This window comes from Lonchura striata, chromosome 14 (assembly GCF_046129695.1).
Source record: "Lonchura striata isolate bLonStr1 chromosome 14, bLonStr1.mat, whole genome shotgun sequence".
In the NCBI taxonomy this organism is placed as follows: Eukaryota; Metazoa; Chordata; class Aves; order Passeriformes; family Estrildidae; genus Lonchura; species Lonchura striata.
In genome coordinates, this window is record NC_134616.1 from 6,873,619 (window position 1) to 6,887,728 (window position 14,110).

Below are 14,110 nucleotides of genomic sequence, written 5' to 3' on the forward strand. Positions count from 1 at the left end.
GTTACCAGGCACTATTCATCCTAGTTTTTATTACTAAAACCATAATCCCATAATGATGCAAAAGAAAACTGAATAAACTGCAGAATAAATTGGTTTACATGGGAATACATGTTTACAGAAAGTTGTTGTTCACAGTGACAAATCCATCTTCCTATTTGCATCCGTCCCCACAAGGGGACTTGCAGAGCCCTTAATCAAATTTAAAATAGCCAAATGAGGATCAGTGGGTTGTATGTTTCTGAGGGAAGAGCAGTTCTGGGTTGCTTTATGTCCCTGACATATAAAAAGCAAGTAATGCCTGAGCTTCCATGGATGTTTGCATGGATGTTGGCATGGATGCTGTCTCTTGCCATGGCACTGCTGGCATTTTAGGCTAATACCAAGATCAGCACCGGATAAAAACTGGAAAAAATGTAATCACCAAATATTACATAATGAACGCAAAAATGACAAACTTTGCACAGAACCTTATTCACAACAAATTATTCAGCCAGCTGTAATCAAGGTCATTTCAATCTGAAAGCATTTTCTATTGAAATCCCCAAAAGTATTCAGGCCCACCACTGAGTGTTCATTGCCCACAATTGCTCTTGTGTGTCTGGATGCCCCAGGGTGGTGGGGCACCCCGAGGATGTGCCCACCAGAGCCCTGTCACCCACCAAGGAAGCCAGCACAGCCTCTTTTTCAGGAATGTCAGACCCAAGCGTGACTCACACATTTCCAAAACTGCCATTCCCTTCTGCTGGGGTTTGTTCATCCCTCTCCTCCATGGTGGCTCCAGGTGGATGTGCTCTTTGCTCCACAGCTTGAGCCCTTGGGCCATGAGGTCACCGTGACTTCAGGGTGGCACCTGTGCCCATGTCACACAGACCAGCCCCTGGGGTTTGGAGCTGGGCATCGGTGCTGGAACTGTCTCTGCTCTGCTGGAGCTTGGCTGGTCTCTGGGAAATCTGGCTGAGGCTCAAGCTTTTGTGATGGAGGCTTATCCATGCTGCTGCCTAAGCTGGAGAGAGTGGCTGAGTTTCCAGAGGGACAGCCTGCAGCAAGTACAGGGAAGCTGCTGACAAAGGGTCATGGGTAGAGAGGGGGATGCTCTGAAATGCTTTGCTTGGCACATGTAGGACTGTGCAAGATGGTTTTGTAGTTAAAGCTCAGGCCAAGGCCCCCAGAGACTTGAGCTCAGAGCCTCCAAGCAGAGCTCTGCATCCTTGTACTCACATTTCCCATCCACACAATGGGACAATGACCCTCCCTTGGCGCCTGGACGCCAGCAGGACAGTCCCCACGGCAGCTGCGACATGGACACCCTGCTCTGCTATGAAAGACAGACAAAGATGTAAAAAGTTCTGGCTGTGCTTTCCTAAAAAAATGCTGAAGCTTTGCTAGACAAGACGTAGGGTTTCTCCCTGCAGCAGCACCAGAAGTAACTGTGCAAACTACTCAGCGCAATTTAATTCCTTTTCTGGAGTGACTAACACCTCTATTATTCCCATCTGACTGCTGCAGACATCCTGCCACACAATTGTGTTATAGTCTGTGGCAAGAAAGATAACTGAGCCTAAAATTAAATCATCCAGCACATTTTAATATTAGCACAGGCAAGGAGTGAATTCCTCGTGGATGAAATTCACCTCTTCTTGGCAAAATCAGCCCTTGGTACCTCACCACCAGCAGTGATGTGCTGTGAATTATTTGTCTTTTCAGTTTGTGATCCCCTGGCCCAGGTAGAGGCTATTTGGTGCAGGGACTTGCCCTGTTGCCACTGCTCTTCACAGGGTGCTGAAGGAGGTCCCGGATGGGTCATTGCATTGCTCAGACAGCTGGAGATTCATTCAATGAGGACAAGCAGGCTGTGGACATTAAGTGTGTGAGCAGATACTCCCATGTGAATAATCTGGTTATAACCAGAGTCTCATGGCATTTTTGCCTCTGGGAGAAAAGACAGCACTGAACCGCAGCAGGGATATCCCAGGCTCCTTTGGCTGCAACAGGATGGCTGCTCTGTTTTCTTTCAAATATAGTTTTCTGCCAAAAATAACCCTCTGGGGTTTGTCACGGTGTCTTTTTCATAGTGAACTCCAAAAGCAAGTCGGGCTTTGAGGTGCTGAAAGCTCCTTTGCAGGGCCTGGCAGGCAGCCTGGCACTTTGGGGCACTGCTCACACCCGCTGTCCCACCCTCCGGCCCCAGCCAGGGGTTTGCTTACTGCGGCAGCGTGAGGAGAAGGACTCAGTTTCAGGGGATGGAGAAATATTAATTGAAATGTGACCTGATGAGCCTGCAAAGTCACTGCAGAACTCTGTCCATGCAGAGGAATCTGGACTGTCCTCGTAGGCTGTCCTGACTGCAGGACCTGTTATCTCGGCATCTCTCACCGGATAAAGCGGCTCGGGGGCTGCTGGTGGAGAGCCAGGGCAATGACGGCTGCCTGCGACGCTCGGACCTTTCCCCACCGGTCCTGCGGGCATCCCTGCGGCTCTGGGATGGGGCACAAGGCGGAGCAGCCGTGGGGCCCCCGCTGCAGCACCGCACACCAGCGCGGCCGGAGCCCTCGATCCCCGGCTTCCCGGTGGGATTTCTGCACTCTTGTGCTCCCTCTGCTGGTCCTCAGCCCGGCGCCGCTCCCGCACCGCTCCCGCAACTCTCCCGCACCGCTCCCGCACCTCTCCCGCACCGCTCCCGCACCTCTCTGCACCTCTCCCGCACCTCTCCCGCACCGCTCCCGCACCTCTCTGCACCGCTCCCGCACCGCTCCCGCACCTCTCTGCACCTCTCCCGCACCTCTCCCGCACCGCTCCCGCACCGCTCCGCACCTCTCCCGCACCTCTCCCGCACCTCTCCCGCACTGCTCCCGCACCGCTCCGCACCGCTCCCGCACCGCTCCGCACCGCTCCGCACCGCTCCCGTACAGCTCCCGCACCGCTCCCGCACCGCTCCCGCACCTCTCCCGCACTGCTCCCGCACCTCTCCCGCACCGCTCCGCACCTCTCCCGCACCTCTCCCGCACAGCTCCCGCACCGCTCCCGCACCTCTCCCGCACCTCTCCCGCACCGCTCTACACCTCTCCCGCACCTCTCCCGCACCGCTCCCGCCCCGCTCCCGCACCTCTCCCGCACCTCTCCTGCACCGCTCCCGCACCGCTCCGCACCTCTCCCGCACTGCTCCCGCACCTCTCCCGCCCCGCTCCCGCACAGACTCCACTGTGCGCAGCACTCCGAGCCCTTGTGTTTCCCCCTGCGCTCCCCAGGACCAGCAGCACCCTAAGCGTGTCTCCACTGTAGCCTGCAGCGAAGGAGAGGTCCCAGTGCCAGCAGGACAGACGGTGCTGCTGGGACTGCTCCAAGCAGGGCACGCCAGCATCCAGACGGGATCAGCATGGCCAAAATAAAAACTTTAAAATATGCTCTCAGGAGAGATATCGCAGGAAATGGCTGTGAAGAAGATGGCAAAGACTGGACTGGGGCTGCAGCGATCACGGTATTAGAGTTACGCAGAGAGGATGCCAGATTTATCAGCCCAATTTTGCAAAAACACACTGGGTAACTTTTTGCACCAGCACCTCCACAGCTTGCACTGTTGGTGTCACACTGTCAGAAGTGATGTGCCCCGCTCTGACATTGCACAAGTACAGCTGGCCACCAACCTGCCACCAGCAGAGATGGAGGACATCAGTTTGCAGCAAAGGCTGCAGCTCGGCAGTGGCCACCAGACACCAGCCTGCTGAAGGGGACAAGAGCACACCAAATCAGGCCAGGACATGATGCTGCAAAGTCTGGTTTGCAGGCTGCACTCCAGGACTGCATGGGGTCCTCCTGCGCTTTCTGTCAGCATTACTTGCCAGCTTTATTAGAAAGCTGGTTGTTGTTTTAAGGCTGCTTTCTAGCGGTTATTGCCAACGAGGGACTGAGGTGGGGGAGCTACTCTCTGCACGGCGCAAGTGGCAGCTGCCAAGACACCTTCTCCAAGGCCCCATAATAACTTGGTTATGGCTCAGGCTGCCTCGTCTCAGCCAGACATCTCAGAGAGTGACCCAGCACGGGAGGCTGCTGCACAGCCAGCCCTCCCAGGTCAGAGCTCTGTGTCCCCATCCCCGTCCATGCAGTGACATCCAGCTGTCTCACTCACTGCCATGGTGTGGTCATGTTCCTGACGTTCTTCAGACTCAGACAGGAGTTACTGCTTAGCAAAGGAGGAAATACCTGCCCCGAGCAAGCTAAAACTCACTGTGCCCTAGAAGCAGCCCAGCATGAAAAGGAGCTCCAAAGCAAGGGGGAAGGAAGAGGATGTAATTTGAACAACAAAAACAACGCTGTTATCCTTCTCACACAGCCCTCCTCTCCTGTCCAGCACCACCACTGCACTCTGGAAGCCACAGAGACCCATTGTCTGTCACTGACTGTCATCTGCCACCACCACCCCAAAACCCAAGCAACTCGATGTGTCCAAGTCCAGCCTTCTCTGCAGGCAAGAGGCAGCCCAGCAGCTCCCAACAGTGCATGTTGCTGTTCAGGGGGTGCAGACTCGGCATTTGAGAGCTGCTTTCCAGAGCAAACAATAAACTTTTAAAATAAGTGTGGGGTTCTCTGAAAGTCACTGAATTCAATGGCTGAGCCCTGCAACAAAGGCTCTTCCTGAGTGTGGTGGCTCGCTGCCCACCACCCTCCCATGGGGACAGCAGAGGCGGCTGAGAGGAGGTGAGTGCTGGCTCCAGTTTGTAAACTGTGGCTGCTGGAGAAAACAAAACCTGAACAGAACTTTCAGTAGGTCTCAGTGCTTTTCCCCGACGCAGCTGGTTCCCAGGGGTCACCAGCACCATGAGCTGCTGCTTTTCCCAGCCCCAAGGCACCTGTCTGCCCATGGGGTACTCTGCTGAAACCCTTTCAGGGGGAGCTGCTGGTGCTTCTGCCAACACCAGCTGCAAGTGCTGGGTGATGCCCCGCAGACATTTCTCCTCGTGCTGAGCTCACCAGAGGTTTCTGCACATCATAGGGCTACTCCCATCTAACCACCACCTCACACCCCAAGTACCTTTAGGGTGTCCTGTTCTGCATTGGCACCACTGGCAGGGAACAACCACCTGTGCAGGCACCCACCGTGACCCCGAGCAGTGCTGTTAAAAGGAACCAGCTGCTTCTGCATTTGGCAGGTTGATCCCTGCCTGAGAGGAGGTGAAACTCCACATCTGACCATCTGCTGCAGAGCCATAAAGAACCAGGCAGGCAGGACTAGTGTTCTACAGCACGGAGCATTCTCCAGGTGAAGCATCTTCACTGACCTTTCACTTTGTACAGACTTTTAGGCAAAATATTTTCCATAGAAAAATCCATCATCTTTCAAAACTGATTCCTCTGCTTCCTGGGAGAATTTTTCTGGGTGCAAACAAACAGTTAAACACATGTAGCTGTCTCCCATGTTAATTCTCCTTGGTATCATGGACAGCTGATATCCTTTCAGTGCATGAAACCACAAAGGCAAAGTAAGTGAGAGCATAGAAGAATGAGGCTCAGATGGTGAAACCTTCCCAAGTGGAGGTTGCTAAAATGAAAGAGTAAAAGTTTTCCTATGGTTAAGAATAGCCGTGTTATCTCTAAGGGAGGCAGCAAACTTTCCTCTCCGAGGAATAGGTAAGTAGGCAGCACCAAGTGAGGCAGTCTGGCATAAATCTGCTCGAGGAGCAGCTCTCAGTATATTGCCATATACTGAGAGAAACACACAAGCTCCATTACTCTTGTTAATTCTGCAGCAAAATTATTTTTCCAAATCTTCCACAAACCAGATGTGGAAATATTTAGCTACCTCTGCACTCCTCCAGGCTCAAGACTGAACTAAGTGTTTTGAAGCAGATGGGAGGCAGAGGGAGATGGAAACCGTGACTGGTTTCAGTGAAACTCATGGATTTCCCAATTCGTGGTATCATTTCCTGACATCATGAAACTAATATGGGCTTTTTCTTCTGTCTCTTTAGTTAGGTATTTTCACCAAGAGGATGAAATTTCTCCTTCTTGCAAACAAAATTTGATTTCTTTCCTGCAATGAGTACAGAAATGTGGGTTTTTTTTTTTTCATAAGAAAAATTTAGAATTAATGATTTTTTTTATTTGAATACTTTGTTAAATGTAGTCAGTGCAAAATACCAAACTAAAAGGCAGTAGCTTCAATAGCCTTTCTCATCACTCACTCTCCCAGATCACAAATCAGACTGCAAAACAAAAGGGAGGTCACCTTGCTTTCCTCCTTGGCTTTTCCCTGTGGGTTACACAGCCTTTCTCTGCTGGGTTTCTGTGTCTCCTGCCCCTCGGTGTGCTCCCATGAAGCTGGGACACTCAGGACCACACAAAGCACATGTTTGCCAGGCTGGGCTTCCTGGGAAGGGCTGAGCTGATCCTGGAAGCTGATGACTGCCATGCAGCTGTGGGCCTCCCTCTGCTCTCCTGGGCTGCAGTCAGGGCACAGCAACAGGAGCTGCCCCACAAGACATTCTCCATGCCTCTCCATTAAAAAATACTAATTATTTTTCACAGTTTTCAGCACCCCCTGAAATAAATAATGTTGGGCGAACATAATTGCAGACACTTTTCAAGCTGTGCAGCTCTCAGGGTGGATGGGGATTTTGCCGTGCACAGTGCTTGGATGTACACGTGCATTCCTGCAGGGAGCTCTGCTCTGTCCCTTCACCTCTGGTCGAGTTTCCCCCACCAGCATCATCCCAGCAGGACAGGCTTTGGGGCTGGCATGGGGCCGATCCTGCACCCATCCTGAGGGCAGCCTGGAGGCACTGCCTGCTCACTGCCTGCACATCCTCTCCTCTTCCCCATGAGAGCTTTATCACACCCACCAAACTTGACATTTCATAAAGGAGAAAAATTAATGAAAGACGAGCAGAGAGAAGCACTAATTTAGGAAAAGCACTAATTAGACATACCCTGGGTGGTCTCATTTTGGCGTTCTGCCTTTTGGGCTAGACTGGTTTTGCTGCTGCTTCCATTTCTCACACTTTTTCTCCTCTCTCACCTTTCCCAGCCTACAGCCATCTCTGCAGAGGATTTCTGTGGTGTTGGGCCATGGTGTCTGGGGGTCACAAGGCACTGCTGGGTTGATTGGGTGCAGGACAGGACTTTCCTCCATCTCCCCAAGCTGTTGCATCCTTCCCCAACACACAGGACACCTGCACAGTCACAGAAGCCAGGGCAGGTCACAGGTACAGACACACCAAGGCATGAGAAGCCCCAGGGATGACTGCAGCTTTCAAGTGACAATGCCCAGTGATGATGTGAAACACACAAACACAGACACACACACATATATATACAAAACCACTACTTCTTTCTCTACAAATACTGCTACAGTTTGCATTTTCAATGGCAAGGATAAAGCTCTTAACAGAAGTCACTGGAATTGGGCCAGATGTGGCAGCTAAGTGCCCCATATTCTGTCCCAAAAGACACAACTGTCTGTGAATTTGTAAAGCAGTGTGTGGTGCAATCACTCTCCATGCAGGCTTTGGCCTCCTGCTCACACATCTCTTTGCATCCAGGACAATATGAGAAATACAATTTGAAGCCTGTTTTGGTGTTGCTTCCGCACTTTGAGTCGATGAATTAATTCCTGGTGCAAACCTGCAGTATTATGCAGAGAGTCAGATCTTACATGGCTTTAAGTTCCAGATTCATCCTTGAAGTCTCCATTCTAGTTGGAGGCACCGTGAGATAAAAAGCACTTAAAAGAAAGGAAGATGTGAACAAAGTGCCTCCCCATGAGCTCTGCCAGCACTGATGGGAGGGTATGAGCAACAATTCTTCATCCTGCTCCTCTGAGTGAAAAACACTCTGTTGTACAGCAGGTGCAACTCAAGGTAATTGAGTAATTAAAAAAACCTGAGCAATTTAGGGTAAAAAGCTTGTGTAAAGGTATATTGTGCCCTGGCCATACAGAAACTTAATTAATGTATATCCCCAGGAGCAACGCTTGTCTTCCTGTTAAAACTCTGCTAATAGGATGACTGGAGCACAGCCAACCTGCACACCCAGTGCCATGATTTCCTTCCCCCCTGGAACACAGCACAAGCAGCTGGGATCAGCATAAAATTGTTATCCCAGCTCAAAAATGCCTTATTAGAAAGCAGCACTTCACTTCAGAAAAATGTCAGTTTCCATCAACAAAACTCAGGATTTTCAAAAGCAACCAAAATCTCTGTGGGAGCTGGGTCCCTCAAAAGCCCTCTGAGATAAACTTTCCCTAGGCAGGGTCCAAGAGCCACCAAAACAAGTGGTCTTGGGCTGGAGAGCCACAGTGGTGAGTGACACATCCCGAAGCATTTCCATTCCATTCCATCCCAGGGTGGGGAACCAGGGAAACAACAGCAGTCAGGGAGCTTGGGACTGGTGTGCTGGGCTGCCTCTGGCATTTGGACTCTTGTTCCTGTCCTGCACAAGCCCAGTCCATCTCTCTGAAATGCACAGCTTCACTGCTTGGGTTTTCTTTGGACTATTCTAGGAGCTAGCCTTTAGGAATTAATACATTTTCCAGGTAAAAAGCTAGGAGCCAGACCATCTTTCCTAGGAGGAGGGCCAAGGGCCCTCCATTTCAGACTCCTTGCATGTCTAAGGAGTTCCTCCTGGGGCTAGTGCCTTGAATTGTACAAAATGGCTCTTGGACAGTATAATTTAAGACTATGTGTCATATGGCAGAGGTCCATGGGATGGTCACAGAGCACAGTATATAAAATGTCCAGCTAGAAATATCAGTTGTCCTACAGTATCATCATAACAAAAACTTTTGCAACCATCTGATGTTGGAACTGGTTTGTATTGCAAATGTCCTTCTCTAATCTACAGCTCTGTATTAAATAACACATTATCCTATCATGACATTTGGCTTTGCCAAGAGAGTACAATATTTATATGTACATGCCCACAGCTCTGTATTTCTGACAGAATACTGTATCGGTGACAAATTGCAGGTTTGGTAACACAAGTCAGAAAAAGTTTTAAGCGTACTGGCATTGGGGAAGTCAGAGGAGCTTGTTTACATACAGAACAATCACAGGAACAGACAAAATTATTGTGTGCTGATAAATATTGATCTTCAAAATTGTAAACACTTTTGCATGCAGAAGCTGGAGAGCTGCTGTAACAGATAATTGCGCAATGCTGTTTCAAATCAAAATGCAAAAATTGCTTTCAAGATGTGAGCAGCTCTTCACTCATGAATTGGGACATCTTCTGCTGATGGCATTTGCTCAAGGACAGGGTCAGCAGACATCTCCACAGCCAATGGGCTGGTAGTCATCTCACAAAGACAGCACTTCTGCCAGAGAGGAAAAAGTGGGAAGTGCTTCAGCCCTTTCTGGAGTGACCTTCATGTGCAACTTCCCTCCCACCCCTTTGAGCTCTGATTTTTGTATCCTGCCTCTGACCCCTCTCAAACTCCATGGAAAAACCCGTGCAGTGATTCTGGGATGTGATCCTGCAGCAGCATCTTCTCCCCTGCCCTCCTTTCCATGCTTGCTGTAGTTGATACATCCATGAGAAGAGCTCACAAAAGGGACAGAAATACACAGGGAAATGGGTCTGAGCTGAGCCCAGGCTCTGAACAGCCAGGTCACAGCAGCAGTGCCAAGGGCTTGCCTGGGACAGGCTGGAATATCTCACTCTTCCTCGCCCTGAATTTAGCTAGAAAGTTTTACAGGCAGTTTTGTATCGAGATGTCAGCCGTACTATCAACCCACCCCCTCCCCTGCACATAATCAAAATATTTTGATAACCAAAAAATGTCAGGCAATACAGCACATTTTGCAGTAAATAAATACAGCAAATAACTGCAAAGGCAAGGAAGGGAGGACTGGGGAGCTGGTGCCTCTGCTGAAGGTTTCCATCTCCCAACAGCAAGAAGACCCTTTAAAATTAGTGTTTCACTAAAAAACAGATATTTTCTACAAAAATACCCTCCCTCTAGTGAAAGGAAGGAGGCTGATGGGAGGGAATGTCCTGCTGCTGGTTGACACCTCGAGAGCAGAGCAGAGCGGGCCCGGCCGCCCCTGACGCCAGCCAAGGAGGTTCCGTGAGCGGGGCCCGGCGAGCTCCTGGCACACAGCAGATCCCTGGGACAAACTGCAGTGACAGCGGGCACTGAAATCCCTGTGCAGACACTGCTGTGCTCTGGGCACCCTCTGAGCCAAGGGAAGGCAGGAGATGCAGCCAAAACCCCTCGGCGTGGCCACCACACCCTTTTTCCACACTGCAGAGCGGCTGAGGCGAGCGCCGAGGGTGTCCGGGGAGCCGGGGCTGGGAATGTCACACCACACACAGAGCTGGGGGATTGCGGAACGCCAGGGCTGGGGCACAAGGGCAGATGAAGGAGACATGGAAAGAAACCGAGCACTGAAACCAAGCCACTGTTCAGTCCGGTCACAAGGGACTGAAAGGCGGGAGGAAGGGGTTAGGGCAGAAGTCAGAGCTCAGGATGGGAAGTTTACCGTGCTGGAGGGGTAATGCAATAAATAAAAGACCCTGGTCCCCATTCTGCACACCAGGAACCCACGTTCTATTCATTAGGAAACACAAGGTACTGTGGCTGTACCCACACCTGGTCCTTTCCACTGTCCCAGGAACCCCAGGCTGCCCCCCTGCACTCCCTGTGCCCTACACAGCCCCTGAAGACACAGGGACCTCCTTTCCCATGCTAAACCCAGCGTTAGGATGCAGTCAGGGGCTGGCTAGACACTGTTCCAGAAGCAGCACAATTTATTAGCCCAGTAGCAGTGGAAAGTTTCCAGGCTGGGCAGGATGCTCCGGCAGCGAGGCAGGCGGGGACTGGGGGCTGCACAAGGCTCTTGCTCCAACAGGAAAGCAAGGGCAGCATGGGCAGCACAGCTCTCAGACCCCAGGGGCTGCTTTACAAGAGCTATTTCTCCTCAGCTCTTTGTCCCCTCCAATGTTACTGGTCCCACCAACAGGCCTCCTCAAAGGGCACATAACCTCGAAGTTTTTTCTTTATTCCTCTTGCACTCGCAGAAGCAGATGCAAGCCCAGCATTTGGGCTGGTGCTGGGCAAACAGAATTGGTCTCCTCAAAGAGTTTCTTGCCTTTACCACCAGCCTGCAGCACAGAAGGAGTGGCCACAGCTCACCCCTGTGACAGGGAACAGAAGCATCTCGGCAGGCCACATTTCAGATGTGTGGTGTGGGATGTTTATTTGTTTTAACCAGTTCCATAGCTGCCACCTCTGCAAGGGCATCACATTCGGAGTATCTGACAAGACCCAGCGTGGCTGGGTGTCTGTACCCTGAGGCAAGGGGAAACCAGAGGGACTCAGAACATCTCCACATTCCCTGGAGTGGGACAGAGATGCCCCGAGAGCCAGGACAGTGACAAACAGGACCCGGGCAGGGCCTCCACAGGTGTGCCCGTGGGAGGGCAAGCAGCAAACAGCTTTTCTGGGGTATTTTGGGCTTTTTGCTTTCAGCCCCAGTGATCCGTGGGGTGCATCTCTGCTTGGTGGCAGAAACCGTCCAGCATCCATCTGCAAAAACACCACAGCAAACAGAGCCCCTCGCCCTCCCCCAGGCTCTGTGAGCAGCATTCATTCCTTGCTCTCACTGTAGATCCGGCATGCCGAGTCCTTTCTCCCCAAGAGTATTCTCCCTTTACAAAGCAAGATCATAAAGCGGTGACATAATCCAAGCTTGGCAAACACTTTTGCTGATGTTAAGCCAGTGCCTTTCGTGGTTCTCACTGCAGCTTTTGAGGCCATGATATACATGGTGCAACCAGCTGATTAAATGTGCAGGAGCCTCCCAAGATACCATTTCATCCGAAACGCTGACATTTATATTTGACTTCCAATAAGTGTGGGGCACTTTTTTTTTTTTTTTTTTTAATTAGTTTTCACAGGGGTGGGAGTCAGACACAGCTACACAATGAAGTTCTCCATAGAATAGGTATGATTCAACCAGATGACTCCTGGCCAGACTTCCTAACCCATCTACCTTGCAGTGGAGCCTCGAAGCCAAATTAATTAGAGGCCACCCACAAGTAGATGTGATTCTGTGTAGGTGAATCTCTTTGCCCATTCATTCCCTACCACATCTGCTGAGATCTCAACATTCATGCTAAGGGTGAGTGGGAGGGCTCTGGTTCTAAATAAATTACTTGATTCGTTTCATTTTGGCACCAAGACTTAGCCAGCCAGTAAGGCCGAGTAGTAAACAATAGTAATGTGGAAAAAAAGTTTAAAAAAAAAAAACAGCATATAAGATGCCTCAATGAAGAGGTGTGATTGTTGGCAAAATGTGTCCCATTTGAGTTTATGGGATGTACAGAGTCTTTTTATTAGGGATACTTTTTGCTATTACTGTAATAAAAAAGGACCAATTGTTTCTGCCATCTGAGAAAACTCTTGGTGGAACAGGCATAAATCCAGGAATAATTAAGAAAATAATAGTGCACACCCAACAAGAAAAACATTATTTGTTTAAAGATGAAGTCCCTCTAGAATACTTGGTAGTGATTGCGTTTCTTTCAAAAGAGGGGGAAAAACCCTTCTAAATTAAAAGCAGCAGCCATCAGCTCATCTCTAAGATCTCGAGTGGAAAAAGTGTGGGGCTGTAATCCCCCTCAGTGGTGAGGCTTTTCCGTTTTCATTGCTCTTATCAGCCTTTGCAAGTTGCAAAATAAAAGTGTTTTGCCCCTACATGTTTCCATCAGAGGATCAGAAGCACTTCACAAAGCAGAATTAATTGAGCTTCGCTGCTCACCTGTGAGAACAGAGCAATTATTTAGCAACAGGGTTTGAGGGGTTTTTTGCTGTTTGGGGAGGGGGTAGAAATAAAAACTGCAGGAAGAATTCAAACCCACCAGGCCAACAAGAGACTTGGCAGCTTTAACCACTTCCAATGATGAATGTGACAAATCTGCAAGTTTCTGACCACCAGATCCGGGTTCTCCTTTTGGAAGGGAATATTTTGCCTCAGCATCATTTTTCCCAGGCCTCAGCTTGCCAGGCTCCCCACCAGCACAAACCACCATTCTCCCAAGTTTTGACTCCTCACATTTAAAAGTCTCTGGAAAATCATGTCTGCAAACATCCCATCCTCCCTGCGAGCGTGCCGTGGTGCCATCGCACGCCCAGGATATTCACTGTGAGCACCAAAATCCTGCTCCCTTTGCTGCTGTGTGACTCCGGGCAGGTGATAAGGTTTTGCTGGCTGGACGTGGGAAAGTCTGCAGGTCAGAGAAACGTAGACTGAGAATCAGTGTTTGTGCAGAGCTTAGCAACACGGTAATGGGGAAAAGAGAACGATTTTAAGTCTCGCTTTGATGTCATGTGAGTGCACGGACAGAGCCACACACTGGGTAATCAAACATCAACTTTTACCCAAGCAGAGGTGGAAAAGCATCATCCCTTTCCCGTCTGGGTTATAAGAGGCCATAAACCCCCGACGGAAGAGGCAGCGGAACGAACTGGTTCGCACGAAGGGCGAAGCTGGGCGTCCCCACCGCTCCCGTGCAGCTCTCGTGTTTTGCATACATCTGTTTACTTTTTCCCTAATTGAGTTTTTTGGTTTTTTCTCTGTACACGCGGCTTTCAGCGGCTTTCAGCGGGGGCGCGGCGGTCCCGGTTCACAGCCCCGGACCGGGGGCAGGTGAATCCTCGCCCCGGCGCTCCTCGCAGCCGCTACCCGGCGGGCCCCGCGCTCCGCACACATGGCCGGGCCGGACCGGGCCGTGCCGTGCCGTGCCGTGCCGTGCCGGGCCGGGCAGGGCAGGGCAGGGCAGTGCCGTGCCGTGCTGTACCCGGCCGTGCCGTGCCAGGCTGTACCGGGACAGGCCGTGCCGTGCCGTGCCGTGCCGGGCCGTGCCGTGCCGTGCTGTACCCGGCCGTGCCGTGCCGTGCCGTGCTGTGCCGGGCCGTGCCGTGCCGTGCTGTGCCGGGCAGGGCAGGGCAGTGCCGTGCCGTGCTGTACCCGGCCGTGCCGTGCCGGGCTGTACCGGGACAGGCCGTGCCGTGCCGTGCCGTTCCGCGCCGTGCCCGCCCCGGCCGCCCCTCGGTCCTCAGCTCGGCGCTCCCGCCCCGCCCCGCCCGGCCCGGCCCGGCCCGGCCCGCCCCGGCGGG